Genomic DNA, 13839 nt, shown 5'->3' with positions numbered 1-13839 from the left:
AGTATACATAGATTTTCTTGTTTTATTATTTTAGTTTTTAATCTGTAGCACTTTGAGATTTCTAAAATATGAAGTGCAATATAAATAAAATTTATTATTATTATAAGTATCTATCATTCCCAGTATAGGCAATTCATCAGTGCTCTAGCTGTGTTAAGATGTCTAGGACCATCTATCCAATCCATCCATTTACTGAATTCGCTTCATCCAATTTAACCAATCTGTCCATTTTCAGCAGAGCACATGACCATGCCAATCTATTTGAAAGCCTTTGTTTCATCATTTTGTGTCGTACTCTTAACTTATGGCTATCAACAACACAAACAATCCAATGAATTTTCTACTCTAGATGGATTTTCTCTTAGTTTAATTCATGTAAAATAAAATTAGTTTTCCTTTGGAGAAATCTGTATAAGAGGATATCTGTAATCAGTGGACAGTTCATTTGTCTAATGAATGCATTGGTGAGACATAAGACTAAGCAGATATACTCAAAGGACATAGGTAACACTGAGATGGTACAGGCTGGCAAAATGTAAAGAATGTGCCAAGACTACTCAAAACAAAAACTTAGCAGGTCCCAAGAGTGGTCACTAGGCAGAAGGAGCCTCAGCAGTCCTTTCAGATTGGGTTTTGTTTTGTAACTTTTTTTGAGAATATATGCTAACTGGTTTTCGAGTATATGGTATCACTGAGCTGTTATAATGTTCATTTCAATGCTGTTTCAGTAAATTATTGTTCACATTTTCCAACATTTAGCCTAGATGCTTATTTGAGGTAATAGTAGATCTGTAATATTCAACTTTGACTTCAGGTGTCTTAAATATTTCAGGATGATATAAAATAACACTCTCAAATCTACTTAATGCAATGAAGAGTCATGAGATTATGAACCTATGCCAGGATCAATATGTTCAAGACAGGAACTAACTCTGAATGAGGCATCAATTACTCAGAAGGCACACATTCCTACTCACACTGGCCAGATTAGAGCCACCAATCAACATGACAGACGCGTCTTTGGGATTTTGGGGAAAACCTGATGCAAGCTCCACATAGGCAGTGAGCAGGCCTGAGGTTGAACTCAGGACCCTGGAGAATTGATGCATAAATGGTAACCATTGCACCATCCATTTCAGGCCTAATTTTTATAATTTTAGAGTATATGGCTCTCTTTATAAGTTACATCGCAAGACACATCATAAAGCAGTCAAGGGCAAAAAGCAAAATAATATAAAATACATAATGATTCTAACATACCATATACACTTCAAAACCCATGTAAAGATAAGAAAGTCTGGGCCAAGCCAGTACTTGGAGGAGAAGCTTGGGTTGCTGCTGAAAGAGGTATTGGTGAGGCCATCGGGAGCACTTACCCTGTGGTTTGTGTGTGGATCTTAATGCCCCAGTGCAGTGATGGAGACAAAAACATTGTCACTTACCTTAGGATGAGACGTAAAACCAAGTCTCTGTAAGGGTGTTTCCCAATGTCCTGACTAAATTGCCCACCGCAACCTGGTCATTCGGGCCCCTTAATCATCCCCTGTCCCTTATTGGCTAACTGTCTCCCTCTTCACCACCTAATAGCTAATGTGTGGCGAGCGTGCTGGTGCAAGAATGGCTGCCATCGCATTATCCAGGTGGATGCTACACATTGATGGTGGCTGAAGTGATTCCCCGCTATCTACAGTATGTAAAGCTCTTTGAGTAGGTTATAGAGCTATATGAAAATATAATTCATTAAATATGATGGAAATAAAAAACAAAAAAGGCCCACTTTAAGGAGTTCTCACAGTAGAATATACCAGCCTCCAAAGCAAGTCAAGTTCATGGCCTTTCCTTGACGTACTGATCAATACAATCATTGCGTTTTCTGCCCCAGATTAGCATTCAGTGTTGGCAGTGATGGACAATGGCATTAACAGGTAATACGTCTAGAGACAGAGTATTACTATATATTCCTTACAAATGCTCTAATAACATGTCTGGTGAAAAAGGCAGGTTCAGGACCGATGCCCAATGAAGCCTTCCAGAAACAATAACTACACATTATGGGCTCTTTATCATCATATGAGGAAGAGGTCCCAACAGTCTATTAATGGGTCATTTACTGAAGTTCTTAATAATTGCTGATTTCAGTTATTGGCAGTCAGTTATTTACCATGGATTTCAAAGTATAAAACATTTTTGGGTGCAATAAAACAAAATTAATTTGTCTAGTAAAACAAGCTTCTTTCCTTTAATAACAATTTGGTGGAGCATATCAATAGACAATCATTTATATTGTTGGCATATTTGTATGAAAATAAGTTGACATTGTAGTGGTTCTGCCCCGAATTTAATAAGTACTATGACATGGAAGGTCTGAATATTCATTAACCTACTTAAGTTTTCTGTAGATTTAAATATAGGTCTTTCAAACTCCCTGTGGAGCAATCTAAAAAGCTGCTTTGTGCTGCACACAGACGCAGCAAAATGCAAAAAGAGGTTCAATAAGACACTTCATTTACTGTTATCAGCTTGATTCAGTCATGTATGTTCATTCATAGCAAGTATGAGAATGCACATGTGAATACATAAACCTCCAAAAAAAATCAGTTCAAGAAATGCACATTTACTCAAAGAGTAGAATTCCATGTAAATGTTTGATGTTATACTACAATTTGAAATTAGATTAGCAATTGTTAATTTCACCAAGTTGTGCAAATTATCTGGCTTACACAAAACCCTAGAGAAGTTTTGATTATTTATTTTTTATCTTTGAATGGATCTTTGAAGGTAATATTTTTAGATTTGGCAGCTTTGCATAATATGACATAACATTTTCAAACCTGATTAATCCAGTTCAGGGTTGCAACATCAAGTGCAAAACCAGAACGTCCACTGGCCAAGGCACCTGTCCTTTATAGGGCTTACCTATGAACACTTCCACATATTACCTGCCACATATGCCTTGATTATGTAGGAGAAAAATCAGAAAATCTGGAGAAAACCCCATCCCGACTGGCCAGGCATAGGACTTGAACCCAAGGTGGATTAATGAGGTAGCAATGCTATTCCAAAAGTCCAATTTCCCATCCATTTAATGCACCTACATATTCCAGTTTAGGGCAGTGCAAGTCTAAGACGATCAACTTTTGGATGTAGAAGTGAATAACAAACCCAAATACCCAGAGAAAAACCTGAACAGACACAGGGACGACATATTGACTAAACACAAGCAGTAAATGGACCTGGCTTTAGAATGAGTCTTCTATGCGATAAACGTGCTAACCGTTGGCCCAATATACTATGCCATTACATGTGTGTTATCTTATTAAGTGTAATCGTGGGAAACAAAAACAATGGTGTTTGACAAGAAATGGCATAATGTTTATTATAGTAATAGTAATGTGGAACTGCACTCCTGTCCAGTAATATATTAAATAAGTTCTGCAATGAGGGGAAGACAGAGATGAATCAGAGACTGTGTTTAAGAGTGACGGTGGTAAGAAAGTAGTCTTATTTATGCATCTTTGATTTATAAAAGATAAAAATGGGGTTCATATTTGTTTTGCCTGATATTAATCCAGCCATCAGATTCTGTTGAGGTAAATATTTTTCAATGTTTTGATGCAAGTATGAATAAAGTCAATAATGAGAGATATGATTAAATAGTTTCTTTATTCCAATGTTTTGTTAGTTGTCTGTTTAGCTTACATATAATATTTCAATAAAAATAATCCTTTAGTTAAAAGTAAACACTGTTATTTTTTCAATTTTTTCCCCACCATTATATTTTTTTATCTTTTATTCATTTGGAACAATGTTGCTCATGGTATGAAAGATGTATGATAAATTTCAGAACTACTACGCTATTTATTTTTTCATTCATTGTTTAATATCCTTTACTTTTCTTAGTACAATTCGAGGTTAGAGTGTCAGGGGTCATCTCAGTTGAACACGAGACAAAAACCAACCCTCTATGGAGAACCAATCCATGACATGGTGAAATGTCTAGAGTTGGGTCGGTCACCCAGATGATGCGTCTCATGTTCCTAGGCAGTGGGTGACAGATCTGGAGGCAGTGGTAGCTTTAGATCTACTTTTTCAAACCTTTGTTCCAAGCACCTGTGAATGGGGTTAATAGGATGTCCATGTAGTTGTTACAGGTCTGAAGCCCCTGTTGGCCTGTAGTTTATGCCCCTAATCCAATTTAACCTTTCAATGAACCCATAAGTTTATGCCTCCCTCCCTGAGATGAACCACTGCGACTGGAAAAATGTCATAGTATAGACTAAGATAATATTATAACAGTTGTATCTTGTTTATTAGAAAGCAAAGCAAAATCTCTATATATAATTCACTAAGGCAACACACCCATGGAAAGCGGATTCACTAAGCCGCCGACAAGTAAGACACCTATGGCACACGCAGGAAGGAGCCACCCCCACCAACTGCAAGACCATTGGATACGACGACAACTCGCAGAGCCACACCCACCAACTCGGACGCGACGACACAGAAAAAAAAAATTTATATTCGTCTGTCGTAGAGGCCACATGCCTCTCCGAGCCACGTTGACTGTTCATAGAGGCATGTTTCTTGCGGGGGTGAATCGCCATATGCAGGGTGTAAAACGGTTTGCGAGGGGTATCCTATGGGATCCTTAAAACAATTCTTTACAACTGAGGTTAAAACACAATGAAGTAAGCAGTCTTTAAAAACCAAGTTTTCGGTTACGACGCACGACCACGTGCACCATAGCAAACTGTTTGACACGCTACATACATCAATTCGCATCTGCGACAAACATGCATCTTCTTAGATGCTCCTGCAGGAACACGGAAAGTCTACGTGAGTCACAGGTGCATCTGGACTGTGCAAAGACGACAATGACTCAAGTGACGAGTTGGAGGTGGGCACATGAGCGATGTCGGTCCGCCAGTTTTCAGTCACGGACGATTGTGTGTTGGTTCGTTCTGTGCATTGTTACAATGTTGCTTTTTTTGCTGATTTATTACATTACCGATTTTTCAAATGTTAATTTTCTCCCTGTGCTTAAAAATCATTTAAAAACTGGCCTGATTATGCAGCGTATGGTACGCCGCGGGTTGGCTAGTGTAATAATAAAAGGTTAAATGCAGGAATACAAAATGTAACACTTTAAGTTTTTTGCCTGCTTTAACTATTAGCCTCTTTTCAAACAGTATACTTATTTCTTCCAGCATAATTATGAAACGTTTCATGCATGCTGTCTTATTGTTTTCTACTACAGTGGAACCTCGGTTTACGAGTAACTTGGTTTACGAGTGTTTTGCAAGACGAGCAAAAATTTTTAATAAATTTTGACTTGATAAACGAGCGATGTCTTGCAATACGAGAAGTATGGATACACTTTGCTGAGCGTCATGTGATCACAACTGAGCTGATGGTTCGTCTCTCTCTCTCCTTATCTCGCTCGCCCAGCGCGTCTCTCTCTCTCTCTCTCTCCTTATCTCGCTTGCTCGCTCACCGAGCGCGTCTCTCTCTCTCTCTCTCTCTCTCTCTCTCTCCTTATCTATCTCGCTCGCCCGCCCAGCGTGTGTCTCTCTCTCTCTCTCTCTCTGGCAATCGTCTCCTATTCTCCGTCTGAGTCTGTGTGCCTCACTCATATAGTCAACATCTGTTTACTACAGCATTGTGACTGTGTGTGTGCACTGTGAAGTGTGAGTCCCCATCTTGCTCTCCAAAACTCGAAGCTGAGTCTCAGTACTTTAACACCAGTTTTATTCAGCTTGAAACAGCAAACAGTGCTGTTATTTATTGTACCGGGATCTTTATAATGTTCCTTGTATGACCCATTGACGACAGGCGCTTATAGCATTACGGCGAACTGCTACAGCGCTGGGAGACTGCGATGGCTTTGGGACACTCTTCCGCGTGTTGTCCCATTGGGTGGAATCCCACATGAGTTTAGAAACTCACACCAGCCATGATTCTTTATAAAGGTAAAGTGCAGGTTAATTTGTATTATGTATTTTACTTTATATTTTGTATTAATCATTTTTATGTGAATAGTTTTGGGTTGTGGAACGAATCATCTGAGTTTCCATTATTTCTTATGGGGAAATTCGCTTTGATATACGAGTGCTTTGGATTGCAAGCACGTTTCCGGAACGAATTATGCTTGCAAACCGAGGTTCCACTGTATTTTAAAAAACACATATCTAATTATCGATTTATTTCAGAGTATACTTTGGCAATAAAATAGTTCTAAAGTTCATATTAAGCTGCAGCACACAAATGAGAGGCTTGTTCTTGTGGCTATTACTTAACTTCTGATCTCCATGTTCAGCCTTTTAGCTGTCATTCTTAATTCTTAAACCATCCACCTTAAAGGTAAAGATTTGCATGTTTTATTTTGTTTCTCAATATCTCAGTAACTCCAGTCCATTTCTGACCACAACCAGTCTATATGCTGAGGTTTTGCTAGCAGACCAGGGTAGTCTGTTTTCTTGACTGAATCCACAGACTCTCATTCTCAATTAGGTGATTTAGAGTAGTCAGTCAACCCAACCTGCATGTCTCTGGGATGTGGATCAGAAAACAGAGAACCGTGGAAAATGCTCATGCATAACACAGCTTAATACAGTTTTGGTACTCGTGTGGTCTGAAGCAGCATCAAAATAAGACAACAACAACATTTATTTATATAGCACATTTTCATACAAACAGTAGCTCAAAGTGCTTTACATAATAAAGAATAGAAAAATAAAAGACACAATAAGAAAATAAAATAAGCCAACATTAAATATATAGAATAAGAGTAAGGTCCAATGGCCAGGTTGGACAGAAAAAACAAAAAAAAACTCCAGACGGCTGGAGAAAAAAATAAAATCTGTAGGGATTCCAGACCATTAGACTGCCCAGTCCCCTCTTCTACTCTTTGAATTTAGGGTTCTCACGGAAGGACTTGATGATGATGGTCACGTAGACTTCTGCCTTTTAATCCATCCATCATTGTTGGAGCATCATGATGCTTTGAGTAGGTGGAGGTGGTGCAGGCCACCACCACAAAGAAACCGGAAAAAGAAACAGAAGAGAGAATAGGGGTCAGTACGGATTTTAGAGCCACCGTGAATAGTTATTATGATGGATTGAACATACAGAGTATCAGGATTAAGTTAAATTGAAGTTATAAAAAGGCCATGTTAAAGTAATATGTTTTCAGCAGTGTTTTAAACTGCTCTACTGTATTAACCTGGCAAATTCCTATTGGCAGGCTATTCCAGATTTTAGGTGCATAGCAGCAGAAGGCTGCCTCACCACTTCTTTTAAGTTTTGTTCTTGGAATTCTAAGGAGACACTCATTTGAGGATCTGAGGTTACGATTTGGAATATAACGTGTCAGACATTCCGATATATAAGATGGAGCGAGATTATTTAAGGCTTTATAAACCATAACCAGAATTTTAAAGTCAATCCTGAATGACACAGGTAACCAGTGTAGTGACATCAAAACTGGAGAAATGTGTTCGGATTTTCTTTTCCTAGTTAGGATTCTAGCAGCTGCATTCTGCACTCGTTGCAAACGATTTATATCTTTTTTGGGTAGTCCTGAGAGTAGTGCGTTACAGTAATCTAGTCGACTGAAAACAAAAGCATGAACTAATTTCACAGCATCTTTCAGTGATATAAGAGGTCTAACTTTAGCTATGTTTCTTAGGTGAAAAAATGCTGTCCTAGTGATCTGATTAATATGCGATTTAAAATTCAGATATACAGTTAAAAATTACCCCTAAGCTTTTTATCTCCGTCTTGACTTTTTATCCTAAGGTATCCAGTTTACTTCTAATAGCCTCATTGTATCCATTATTGCTCATCACTAAGATTTCAGTTTTCTCTTTATTTAACTTGAGAAAGTTACTATTCATCCATTCTGAGATACAAGTCAGACATTGTGTTAGTGAATCAAGAGAATCGGGGTCATCAGGTGCTATTGATAAGTAGAGCTATGTGTCATCAGCATAGCTGTGGTAGCTCACGTTGTGCCCTGAGATAATCTGACCTAACGGAAACATGTAGATTGAGAATAACAGCGGACCCAGGATAGAGCCTTGTGGAACACCATATAGAATATCATGTGACTTTGAGTTGTAATTACCACAACTAACAAAATATTTTCTCCCTGTCAGGTAGGATTCAAACCAATTTAAGACCGTGCCAGAGAGGCCCACCCATTGACTAAGGCGATTTCTAAGAATATTATGATCAATGGTGTCAAATGCAGCACTCAGATCTAAGAGGATGAGAACAGATAAATGGCCTCTGTCTGCATTCACTCGCAAATCATTTACTACATTAACAAGTGCAGTTTCTGTGCTGTGATTTGTTCTAAAACCTGACTGAAATTTATCAAGAATAGCATGTTTATTGAGGTGGTCATTTAACTGCATAATGGCTGCCTTAGAATAAGTAGGGTCCGATGGCCAGGGTGGACAGAAAAAACAAAAAAAAACTCCAGAGGCTGGAGAAAAAAATAAAATCTGTAGGGATTCCAGACCAAGAGACCGCCAGTGCCCTCTGGGCAATCTACCTAACATAAGTCAAACAGTCCTCTTTGTATTTAGGGTTTTCATGGAAGGACCTGATGATGATGGTCATGTAGACTTCTGGCTTTCAGTCCATCAATGTTGGTGCATCATGATGCTTTGAGTAGGTGGTGGTGGCACAGGCCTCCACCACAAAGAAACCGGAAAAAGAAACAGAAGAGAGAGTTGGGGTCAGTATGGAACAACAACGGCGAGATACTTGAAGGACTTGAACTTACCAAAACTGACATCTTTACATTTTAACCGGCTCGAGTAAATGTTTGCCAAGCCACCCCCTTTTTTCCCTGGCGGTCTGCACGAGTAAAACTGTAATCCGGAGGCACAGATTCGATTAAAACAGCCACGCCTGAGTTAAGCCACGTTTCACTTAGTGCAATAAAATCTATTTTTTTTATCACTAATAAGATCGTTGATAAAAAATGTTTTGTTAGTTAAAGCTCTAACATTCAATAGTGCCATATTTAATGTTTCAGATGGGCAGAGATGAGTATTATATGCGTTATTGATATTTGGAATAAGAACTAAATTATTTTTATTAGCGCCGCTCTGTGTGTATTTTTTGTTTAATCTGTGATCTGTTTTTATAGTTTTAATACATTGTTCCTCTAAAATAGTAATTTTAATTAGATTATTGGATTTTATGCCATATTGCCTAGATTTTCTATGTGCATTGAGATTGCTTATTACAGTACTAATGTGCACTTTAACGGAAGATTCTATTAAACACTTATCATGTCCTAGTACAACTGTATCATTTTGGAAGGGGTTAAGAGCAGAGATTGATAGTCAAGATAAACGAATTATCTTCGATTTGTTTTCGGCGCCGACACTGTTCAGATGCAGACCATCTCGCTTGAAGAAACGCGGCCTTTCCAAAAAGAGATTCCAATTGTTGATGAAACCGACATCTTTCTTCTTGCAGAAACCCTGTAGCCAGTTGTTCAATCCTAGCAGACGACTGTAGTGTAGGTAGTGGACCCGAAATGAAGATCTTTGCCGATGGGGTTCTCTCCTTCGTGTCTTTAATCAAAGCTGTGAAGTCAGCCTTGAGGATTTCTGATTGTTGGTGCCTTATATCGTTTACGCCAGCATGCAAAATGATTGCTCCAACTGCCCTCTCCTTGTGCTTCTCGTAGATTGCTGGCGTACGTCTCATCACATCTCGGACATGAGCACCAGGAAAACAAGAAACAAACGATTTTCCATTCGGGCATGCGATATTAAGGTTTCTAACAATAGAATCACCTACCACTATTACATCACCAGGGGCTGAAGGCGAACTGGGAACGCGGAGAAGGTCAATCCGGTTCTGAGATAGAATGCTCGCCTGTGCCGATGGAGGTGCTCTGGCCTTGAACCCCTGCCTGCATAGCTGAAATACACCGAGGTCATCAGCGGTCTCACGCAGGAGTGAGATCGGCACAACGTGGGGTTGATAAAGACAAGGACAGGAGTAATCACTCCAGTGCATGTCTACATTCAATGGAGCCATTTTAGAGGTGCCAGTTAACCTAAAAATACACATATACATGAAGAAATCCTAAAGGCTGCAAATACTCCTTTTTTCCATTTGAGTTTATCGCTGTTCATTCAAGTCTTTAGATGCTACCAGTGTTAGTGTCTCAATAAACGACGTTAGCATTCTGCTTACCATGTAACATCATTTTGAGCTGTTTTTCACATGAGAGGACCCTACAAAATGGGATATAAGGATAGTTCATTAGTGTGGACACTGCATTGTTAATGTTTCAATGCATTATGTGTCAAATGTTGTCACTGTTATATATATATAAAAAAATGTAGACTAACTAAATAATTCAAAGTGTTAAGAGTTTTTAATATAATATTCCGTGAAAGATTTATGGAAAAATGTAGAAAGCCATTTTGTGTATCCAGCCAACACTTTGATAATTCCTTTGCAACTGGTTTCATTGAATAAGAGATCCATTTGAAACTTTCATAGAATGAATAACATGTATGAGTGTTGAAGGCATTCCATCTGAACATAAAATCCACAAAGTTTACATTATTTAGTTTGTCTCTAAGGATCCAAACTCTATACATTCATATGTAGTATGTGTGTGTGGCTTCATGCATACCAAAATGTTTTTATAACACTTTCCCAGACGATTTTATACATTTCTTCTGGTCCTGTGGATTGCAGTGAATTTTGAAAACTACTGATTGAATACTACAATGAATTACTGAAAAGAAATATTGATTTTACATTACATATTGTTTTACTGGTAAACTACAACTTTTAAAGAATCATAGATACCTTCAAAAACCTTATAATACTACTGAACATGTCCTCTTAAATTTATAATAACTTGAACTCATTAAGTATCCTTAGACACAAAGCTGGTTTTGATGAGAACAGACAGGAAGTATTCCTCCGTGAAAAAGGAAAGGTTGTCATGCTCTAAAGGCATAACAAAAGGGAAAGAACCAGGAGATCAACATTGTCAGAATGGAGGGGCTTAAGTCAGAACTAGGAGGACCAATAATATGACATCAAAACAAAATCTATATACAAAACTACGGTCGAAATCAAAGCAAGACTTCAATAATCTTTCAAGAAATCAGAAATATCACTTTCAAAGGAAGGGTTTTTACTAGCCAATATTTACTGGAGGAATGGTTTAAATACTATTACATGCATGACACACCATCATGCAATTTTGTCTTAATGATCATTCCACAGAATTCTGGTGCCCAGAAGAAAACAACATGGCATCATGACAAATATTATATTTAATGAAAATAAAAATTACTTTACTACAGACATGTTCTAAACAGAAGAAAATTACATTTCCTAGATGACCAACTTTATATATGTCACAAACGCCTTTGACAACTCTGAGAAAAATGTGTCTGAAGTGAAATATTCTTTTAAACATTACCATATCATAATAGGATACACTACCAAGTTAGTGTTGAGGGTGAATTCTCCACCTTTCCCAAATGGCACTTAAGGACCCCCAACAGGTCTGCCCTTTGGAAATACAACTTCCATACAAGAATTCCAATGGGAGTGTTTTGTGAACGATGATGCAGAATTTGAAGTTAACTCTTCCAGGACTCAATCCAAAAGAGTTATCAAAAAAGATATCTCACAAAATGATACAGAGCAGGTTATTTGCCTAGAAAAGGCTTTAACTTCTAAAACATCATCATCAGTGACTGCAATTGAGGCTGAGACAAGACTGAGGAAAAAAAAATGCAAAGATGAGCCTACCAATGATGTTTTGAAGTTTGAGGTTGTGAGAATCATCCAGGTCAGAAGATGTGGAAGTTATTGCATCATGCCCAATGTTCTGCCCCACATGCTGTTAGCTATTACATTTATTATTTGTTGAACTGTGCTCCCCCTTTGTCTTATCATTTATTAACCTTTTAGTCACGTTCCACACTCACAGTCATGTTATAAATGTCCATGAAGCTCACATAAGGCACACAGGTCCCATAATGAACAATTAAATATAGTGCACCCCTTGTGTCTCAAGTAGGCACCCCTTTATCTCTTGTTTTGGTCACGTCTAAAATGTATCTTTAAGGTACTTAAACCCCTGGGTCAGGTTAGTTGTGGTGCGCAACAATCTGAATTTCTCTATCTACGTGCATCCCTTGTCCTGATCTGACCCTGGAAATCACTTGCCTTGTTAAGTGTCTTGTATCGTAAAGCTTAATTTTTTAATGTATTCAGTCTGCCATGTACTGCTTTATAAATCCATACTTCCTATTTATTTTCTTTGGTTGTACACCTGTAAATACCTGTATGTTTCCTTTGTATATATTTCATTTTACAATGAGGTATGTCTAGTAAAAGCCTTCAAGAAAGCGCACACTTGTTGTTTTTATGTGTATGTTATTTAGGCTCTCTGCAGCGGTGCCACACAAATGGTGCGTAGTGAAGAGAAAACCCAAGATTACAGACTGCACATGTTCTTCAGGTCTTTCAGGATGAGCATCAAAGAAACATGTATCATGGTTCATGGTTAAAAGACTTAGTGTTCCAACCATTAAGGTGGTACAAGTTGGTTACAACTAACCAGGTAACACAACTGTTATTGTAACTATCTAAATATCACTTAGTTTCAGACCATCCAAGCTCCCTCTTGGCTAAAGGTAAGGCCTTCTCAGTTCAATTCAAGTCTGGATGGTGTTATCAGTCCTGTGTGGGTCATGATGATCTGTTACTGTTATACTGAGATATGCTAAAAGCCGTTTACTGCAGCCTTTTAAAGCACTCTGAAGTGTCAGTAGATATGTGTTTGAGCCAAATATACCTGGTTGACAGGAATGGTAACCTTTGTAGATAAACCCAAAGAAAGTTTTATTATTTTTCTGTTTATTTCCTGCATTGTGTTCTCAGTTAATTCATCCTTCCCTTGCGTTTCGTCATTTATTTAACAAATTAATCATTTTTGCATATTTTAGCCCATGGTTGTCTGTCTGGGTAGAAGTGTCAGTGTGTGAGCACCTGTTTCTTACAACCATTTATAGAATTTACATATATATTTAGGTGCATTTATTTATTTATTGTGGTATTTTATTAGAAATGGCTTGATTGAAAGAGTAAAAAACATTTTTAAAATCACTAACATTATTTGTTATAATACTTATCACATTTTTGAAGCAGTTAAAATGTCTGTAATTGTAGATAGTAAATAAGTCTCAACAGTTTAAATAAATTCTGTATTTATTTCAGGTCTATGCTGCTTTTCCACAGAAAGAACCTATAATGTATTCATAATGTCTGGGTTCTGTTTTATATTCTGGAATGAATTGTATTTTAATGATAATACTGCTTCAGTTGTTTAAGTGGACTATCAAGCCTTTTTTGTTCCTCTAGACCACTTTTTACCCTGTATTTAAATAATAAGTTTAAATAATAACAAAAAGCAGGAAAGAAAATATTAACATAAAAATATCATTCACAGTCTGGATTAGAGTGGAGCATCATATTCAGTAATATGACATAATGAATAAAATTTCCATTGAAAATAGACTAAAAATTTTAAAAAAGCATGTGCACAGCTGAAGACTTACCATTTCCACAAGTGTTATATCCTTTTTAATAAGAGCATAAAGTACTTTCGCTGCAAGATAAATGCTTTTAACTACACATCCTTCTATTTTCTGAGCTACATTCTCTATTACTGGGTAATAATGAAAAGTTGACACAAAGCAAGAACCAACCCTCACAGGACACAAACCTGCACACTCATACCAGGCCAAGTTCAATTTGCCAGTTAACCAAATT

The 13839-nt window shown here is 37.6% G+C and overlaps 1 protein-coding gene across 1 annotated transcript in view; it reads left to right on the top strand.

Moving 5' to 3' along the window:
- The window catches only part of gabra6b (gamma-aminobutyric acid type A receptor subunit alpha6b), a 70274-nt gene extending 57761 nt beyond the window's left edge, over positions 1-12513 (top strand). Inside the window, exon 10 of the mRNA XM_039775631.1 lies at positions 12450-12513. The gene's annotated coding sequence lies outside the window, so the exon portion shown is untranslated. The remainder of the gene's footprint in view (positions 1-12449) is intronic.
- The last annotated feature ends 1326 nt before the right edge of the window (positions 12514-13839 follow it).

Source organism: Polypterus senegalus, chromosome 13 (assembly GCF_016835505.1).
Source record: "Polypterus senegalus isolate Bchr_013 chromosome 13, ASM1683550v1, whole genome shotgun sequence".
NCBI classification, from domain to species: domain Eukaryota; kingdom Metazoa; phylum Chordata; class Cladistia; order Polypteriformes; family Polypteridae; genus Polypterus; species Polypterus senegalus.
Note: the sequence above shows the minus strand (reverse complement) of the source record. Positions and strands in the feature narration are given on the sequence as shown.